Below are 7,692 nucleotides of genomic sequence, written 5' to 3'. Positions count from 1 at the left end.
TAAAATCTCAATGTGATATCCAAAATGCTAAGCTAACACCAAGCAACATAGCGGCAAGTATCAAAAGTGCAATTGTGTTGGGATTTTGTAATCATGCCACATAAATGTATGCAATTTTATAGAAAAGCTATTGGCTAAAATACTAACAGGCTAACAGTTAGCATTGCTAGCACCTAGCAAGTACCGAACATGCCAAGGTATTATTATAGTGTACCACATTATGCAATAGCATTTTGATGAGTAAAATAGGTAAAATGCTATCATGCTAACAGTTAGATGTTCCAAGTTATATAGTGACACTATATATTTGCATTTTGACATCATTAGCATAGAAAACAGTTAGCATGCTAGCACCGAACAAGTACAGTACATGCCAAGGGATTTTTATTGTGTACCTACAACGTGCCATATATATAAATTAGCATTTTGATATAAGTAAATAACTAAAACGGTATCATGCTAACAGTTAGACTGCTAAGTAGTACAAGTTCCAAGGCAGTTATATAGTGACCCTACATGATGCCATGTACATGTTTGCATTTTGACATCATTAGCATAGAAAGTTAGCATGCTAGCACCTAACAAGTACTGAACATGCCAAGTGATTTTTATTGTGTACCTACAACGTGCCATATATATAAATTATGATTTTGATATAATTAGCTAAAATGCTATCATGCTAACAGTTAACTAGCTTAACTGTGAAATGTTTTAGAGAATAAACTGTTTGGAATATGTCATAAAGTACAGTGCTGGATCTCTGCCTACCTTGTTGTGCTATTCTTAAGTCCCGCCTGCCCAGTGGCGTTGCTCTTTCCTGAGTGGATCAGTATGTGACTATGCGTCCGCATTTAAATGGCTCCAGCTAGTGTCAATCAAGGGTGTGGGTGTGTGTTTTCTACTGCACATGTGCAGAAATGTGTAGAAAACCGTTAGCATGCTAGCACCTAACAAGTACTGTACATACCAAGTGATTTTTATTGTGTACCTACAACGTGCCATATATGTAAATTATCATTTTGATATAAGTAAATAACTAAAATGCTATCATGCTAACAGTTAACTAGCTTAACTGTGAAATGTCTTAGAGAATAAACTGTTTGGAAGATGTCATAAAGTACAGTGCTGGATCTCTGCCTACCTTGTTGTGCTATTCTTAAGTCCCGCCTGCCCAGTGACGTTGCTCTTTCCTGAGTGGATCAGTATGTGACTATGCGTCCGCATTTAAATGGCTCCAGCTAGTGTCAATCAAGGGTGTGGGTGTGTGTTTTCTACTGCACATGTGCAGAAATGTGTAGAAAACCGTTAGCATGCTAGCACCTAACAAGTACTGTACATACCAAGTGATTTTTATTGTGTACCTACAACGTGCCATATATGTAAATTATCATTTTGATATAAGTAAATAACTAAAATGCTATCATGCTAACAGTTAACTAGCTTAACTGTGAAATGTCTTAGAGAATAAACTGTTTGGAAGATGTCATAAAGTACAGTGCTGGATCTCTGCCTAGCTTGTTGTGCTATTCTTAAGTCCCGCCCGCCCAGGGGCGTTACTCTTTCCTCAGTAGATCAGTATGTGACTATGCGTCCGCATCTAAATGGCTCCAGCTAGTGTCAATCAAGGGTGTGGGTGTGTGTTTTCTACTGCACATGTGCAGAAATGTGTAGAAGACAGTTAGCATGCTAGCACCTAACAAGTACTGTACATGCCAAGTGATTTTTATTGTGTACCTACAACGTGCCATATAGTATATAAATTATGATTTTGATATAATTAGCTAAAATGGTATCATGTTAACAGTTAACTAGCTTAACCGTGAAATGTTTTAGAGAATAAACTATTTGGGATATGTCATAAAGTACAGTGCTGGATCTCTGCCTACCTTGTTGTGCTATAAGTCCCGCCCAACCAGGGGCGTTACTCTTTCCTGAGTGGCTTTAAATGGCTCCAGCTAGTGTCAATCAAGGGTGTGGGTGTGTGTTTTCTACTGTGAGCTTGATAAGGTTGCCAGGACAATCAAGGTAACAGTGCATCCATTGTTTCATTGTACAGTACTTCTATTGTGTAATTCTAGTGGACTCTAACAGTTGTACTAGCCATGATTAAGGATGAACAACCTTAAAGTCTTACAGACAACAACTTTGTCCGCAAATTCTCCACAACTCCTTCCCATGAGCGTGCACATCGACTACCAAAGGTTGAAGTGAAACAACAGAGTCGGGCATTCGGAGCCGGCTCGAAAAGTGGTTGCGGTGCACTTAAGTATGTATTGCTCTTAACCGCTACCAGATGTGTGCCCCCAATTATAACCATTAAAATCCACCAACACTTCTTTTAGTGGGCAAAGATAAGAGAGCGAGTGAAACGACTTCCCTTTTTACCCATAAGAATTCTGCAAAATATATTTAACATTGAACATTTAAACAGGGGAATTTCAGTAAGGATATGTTACATTGTGCATTAGTAACACAAACCACTGCAGAAGTAAAAGGCATTTTATGAGCCAATTATAGCTCAAGCACAATTCAACTGAGAGAGGCTATTATTGATTTTCATCCAGCTCGCTACTGAGGCCAATTGAAAGAGCCAAATTAGTTTTCCACTCCAAGAGTAACTCGAACTTTAATTGTCTGCTTTTGAATATGGGAGGTGCATTTGAGTTCATATTGCAATGTACCCTTGTAAAGATTATATAACTTGCCAATAAAGAATGAAAGCATACCTGTCACGCCTTTCATTTTGCCTGGGAAACTAGTGTATATATAAATATAGGAAAAAAATTAAAATGCAGTTGTTTCAACTTTATGTAGCTACCTTTTCATTAAATCATATTATTTACTATTATTTACTATTTTCAAACGAGCAGGTTTTCCTTTGTGGTTCACTGTTTTCAAGCCAACTCATATGCAAACGTAATAATTAAATGAAAATAGATGGGGAAAAATGTCCTTCGATCCCACGCAAAACTCATTTGTGCTGTTTTGTGCCGTTGAAATGGCCGTTTGTGCTGTTATTACAGATTATTTCATAGGTCAATTAAAGTTCAAAACAAACACCAACATTTTTCTCCAAATTAGACCAAAATAGTTTTTAATTGTTTGTGCTGTTTTGTGCAAATAAATCATAATTTGTGCCGTCATTTTTTTTTATTTGTGCTGCTTTGTGCTAGAAAAAGATTGATTGTGCTGTATTAGTTTGATTACAAAAATTCACCAAATTAATAAAAAAATAGTCACAATTGTTTGTGCTTTTGTGTGCATTTAAAATGATCGTTTGTGCTATTTTTGAGTTATTTCAGATGATTTTTTAAGTTAATCGAAGTTCAAATGAGACACTCAATTTTTTTCAAATTAGACAAAAATAGTTGCACAATTGTTTGTGCTGTGTTGGGCAAATAAATTAGCATTTGTGCTGTCACATTTTTTTGCTCAAAAACAACTTTTTCTTTTCATTTGTGCTGCTTTGTGCTAGAAATTCATTGTGCTATATTTGCTTTTTTTGTAAGTTCCAAATGAAATTCTCCAAATAAATCAGAAAATAGTCACAAATATTAGTGCTTTTATATGCATTTAAAATTATTGTTTGTGCTGTTTTTGAGTTATTTCAGATGATTTTTTTAAGTTAATCAAAGTTCAAATGAGACACTCAATTTTTTCAAATTAGACAAAAATTGTTGCAATTGTTCGTGCTGTGTTGGGCAAATAAATTATCATTTGTGCTGTCATATTTTCTGCTCAAAAACTAATTTTCCTTTTCATTTGTGCTGCTTTGTGCAAATAAATTATCATTTGTGCTGTCATATTTTTTGCTCAAAAACAGTTTTTTCCTTTTCATTTGTGCTGCTTTGTGCTAGAAATTCATCGTGCTATATTTGTTTTTTAGTAAGTGCCAAATGAAATTCTCCAAATCAATCAGAAAATAGTCACAATTGTTTGTGCTTTTGTGTGCATTCAAAATGATCGTTTGTGCTGTCATGCTTTTGAGTTATTCCAACACGTCGAAAATTATTATTGTGAAAGGTTACCTAAGTCAACCTAAGTTCACCCAGCCCTTTGTTATCTCAAAATTAAACCGAAATATTTGTGCTTTGTTTGTGCTGCTTTGTGCCATTGAAATGAAGCAATTAACGTGATGCCTAAATGTTAAACTGTGGTTCCAATAAATCATCATCATTTGTGCATTACATTACAAAAAAAAAAAAAAAACAACCTGGGACTCACTGCTTTTCACAGGTGTGTGACAGCATCTATAAAAAGGTGTGTTATTGCAGGTGTGCAACCGCATGTTGACACACCCTCAGTCCTGTGCTGACAGGGTGAGATTTGCTTCCCTCTCTTCTCCGACCCGAGGGTGCGAGCGGGAGTCTGCATGGAGCGGAATATGACATTATGATTTCACTGAGTTGTGTGGTTAGCGATGTAATGACTAAACGGGTGGCAGCCACTTGGCACATGATGTTAAATCACCAGTCGGGTGGGTGGCTGTGATGAATATGTATGACGGCTCTGTCACCACAAGCTCAAGGTAATCTTATTGTACAAATGTGTTGCCAACAAAAGAACATTTCAAACCCTTTTAATACATTTTTTACTATGTTATTTAAGCTATGCAATAACATGAGTGAATGTCTGTTAGATTCCAATTGGTGCATATATACGTATATATATATATAGTTATTATTATAACTGGCAGGAGGAGAGACTGACTCATTACTGAGTCAACACGCTTGATTTCAGCAGTGGTCCCAAGCTGATGGACGAGTGCCGGCATTTTTTCTTGTCTCCGGGATGTACTTCGAAGGTGATAAACATTTTTTTTTTTTTTGCTTTAACTACAAAAATACGACATAAGTCATTCACTTATTCCATGTCTGTATTATTGCAACTTTCTTAATTTTATTATTTGCAATACAAGGTGGCAGTTATTATAACTGGCAGGAGGAGAGACTGACTCATTACTGAGTCAACACGCTTGATTTTAGCAGTGGTGCCAAGATGATGGACGAGTGCCGGCATTTTTTCTCCTCTCCGGGATGAACTAAGAAGGTGATAAACAGTTTTTTTTTTGCTTTAACTACAAAAATACTACATAATAAATTATCTTATTCCATGTCTTTATTATTGCAACTTCCTTAATTTTATTATTTGCAGTCAGTCTGGTTATTTCTAATGTACAAGGTGGCAGTTATTATAACTGGCAGGAGGAGCGACTGACTTATTACTGAGTCAACATGCTTGATTTCCGGCATTTTTTTCTGCTCTCGGGGATGTACTTAGAAGGTACGTTTTTTTTTTTTTTTTTGCTTTAACTACAAAAATACTACATTTGTAAATAAGAAATCCTACTTCACGGATATTCACTTATCACGGTTGGGTCTGGAATCAATTAACGTGGGTTTGCTGCACTTGATAATACTGGTTAAAGCTACAGCATACATGTATAATATTAATGTTTATAATATTAATGTGTGAGGCATACCTACTTAAAGGGGACCTATTATGCTTTTTCCACTTTTCTGACTTATAAATGTAGTTACATTGTTGTATTCTTGTGTTAAACAATGCCAAAGTTTCAGATAATGAGGTTTGTGCATTTGGAAGTGAGCCCTGAAAAAAGTTTGGGATGGCTCAAAATGCTTAGTTTCAGAAGGTGTGGTTAAACTGTCCCTCTGTGATGTCACAGAGGGGTGGATTTCCTTATTCATTCATTCATTTTCTACCGCTTTTCCTCACGAGGGACACGGGGGTGCTGGAGCCTATCCTAGCTGTCTTCAAGCCAGAGGCGGGGTACATCCTGGACTGACTGGTGGCCAGCCAATCGCAGGGCACATATAGACAAACAACCATTCACACTCACATTCATACCTATGGACAATTTGGAGTTGCTAATTAACCTAGCATGTTTTTGGAATGTGGGAGGAAACCGGAGTACCCGGAGAAAACCCACGCATGCACGGTGAGAACATGCAAACACAACACAGAGATGGCAGAGGGTGAAATTGAACCCTGGTCTCTTAGCTGTGAGGTCTGCACGCTAACCACTTACTCACCGTGCAGCTGGATTTCCTTATATGGTTCATATTTACGAAGCACTTTGGGCGTGTGACCAATCACAGTGGGCAAGGAATAAATAAAAACAGACTTTTTGAATAGGTGCAGATTCTGGAAAATCTAAAAAAACTTTCTGTTCGGGTTATTGTGCGTAGTTGCTCTATAGGAGTCCACAATTCAATGAGCATAATAGGTGTCTTTTAAGGCTTAAACTTGTATTGTGTAGCGAGTAGGCGTCAATGCCTGGCATGAGCGCTCTTTTAAACGTCCAACAGAAAATCAACATGCTCCTGTTTAGTAGGAGTTGTCACAAAAAACTGTATTTTTTTTTGTTTTTTTTGTTTACTGAGCTGCTTTTTCTTTCAGTGGCTCTTTGTCTTCTTCCTCAGCTGTGTAGACAGGAAATTGGTTGTCTTTCTTCCAGTCCTCGGGTTACCTTGGCAACTCAGAGGAAAGAAATCTGCACAACGGCTGTGTAAAGTGAGCCGTAGTTAAAGTCCAACCTTTCACATGCTGCAGGGTCCATCAGAGAGCCGACCGACCGACCAGTCAGCCACGTCGGAGCAGCAAGGCAGCTCATTCTTATTTTCTTGTGTCGCTGCTCAAACAGACTGTCAGAGCGCCACGGAAAGTTCACGCGCAGCATCAAATCTCAAGGCGACTCGACTGAATACAAATACCAAAAGTACTACGTCGAAGGGTTTTCTGGTTTAACATAGAAAATGCTTTTCTTCAATTCATTTTTTTTTTTGTTATAGTAATGTTTCCTACTGCAAACCAACATTAAATGAAATATTACGGCCCATTGTTCACTGTTCAGGGCCGCACGGTGGGCTAGTGGTTAGCGCGCAGACCTCACAGCTAGGAGACCAGGGTTCAATTCCGCCCTCGGCCATCAAAAACTCATATTGGTACTTCTTTGTATATTTTTTAGGTGCACTTTTGTAGTGTTAAGTTACTGTGTGATGAGTTTAGTGTTTTTTTGCAAGCATAAACATGGCTAAATAAACTCATACCCGGAGAAAACCCATGCATGCACGGGAAGAAAAATAAATGTGTTCCGGGGCGGCACGGCGGACGAGTGGTTAGTGCGCAGACCTCACAGCTAGGAGACCAGGGTTCAATTCCGCCATCAAAAACTCATATTGGTACTTCTTTGTATATTTTTTAGGTGCACCTTTGGAGTGTTAAGTTACTGTGTGATGAGTTTAGTGTTTTTTTGCAAGCATAAACATGGCTAAATAAACTCATACCCGGAGAAAACCTATGCATGCACGGGAAGAAAAATAAATGTGTTCCGGGCGGCACGGCGGACGAGTGGTTAGCGCGCAGACCTCACAGCTAGGAGACCAGGGTTCAATTCCACCATCAAAAACTCATATTGGTACTTCTTTGTATATTTTTTAGGTGCACCTTTGGAGTGTTAAGTTACTGTGTGATGAGTTTAGTGTTTTTTGCAAGCATAAACATGGCTAAATAAACTCATACCCGGAGAAAACCTATGCATGCACGGGAAGAAAAATAAATGTGTTCCGGGTGGCACGGCGGACGAGTGGTTAGCGCGCAGACCTCACAGCTAGGAGACCAGGGTTCAATTCCGCCATCAAAAACTCATATTGGTACTTCTTTGTATATTTT

This window comes from Doryrhamphus excisus, linkage group LG7 (genome assembly GCF_037039965.1).
Source record: "Doryrhamphus excisus strain RoL-2023G ecotype Guam linkage group LG7, RoL_Dexc_Guam_v1.1, whole genome shotgun sequence".
Classification (NCBI taxonomy): Eukaryota; Metazoa; Chordata; class Actinopteri; order Syngnathiformes; family Syngnathidae; genus Doryrhamphus; species Doryrhamphus excisus.
Note: the sequence above shows the minus strand (reverse complement) of the source record.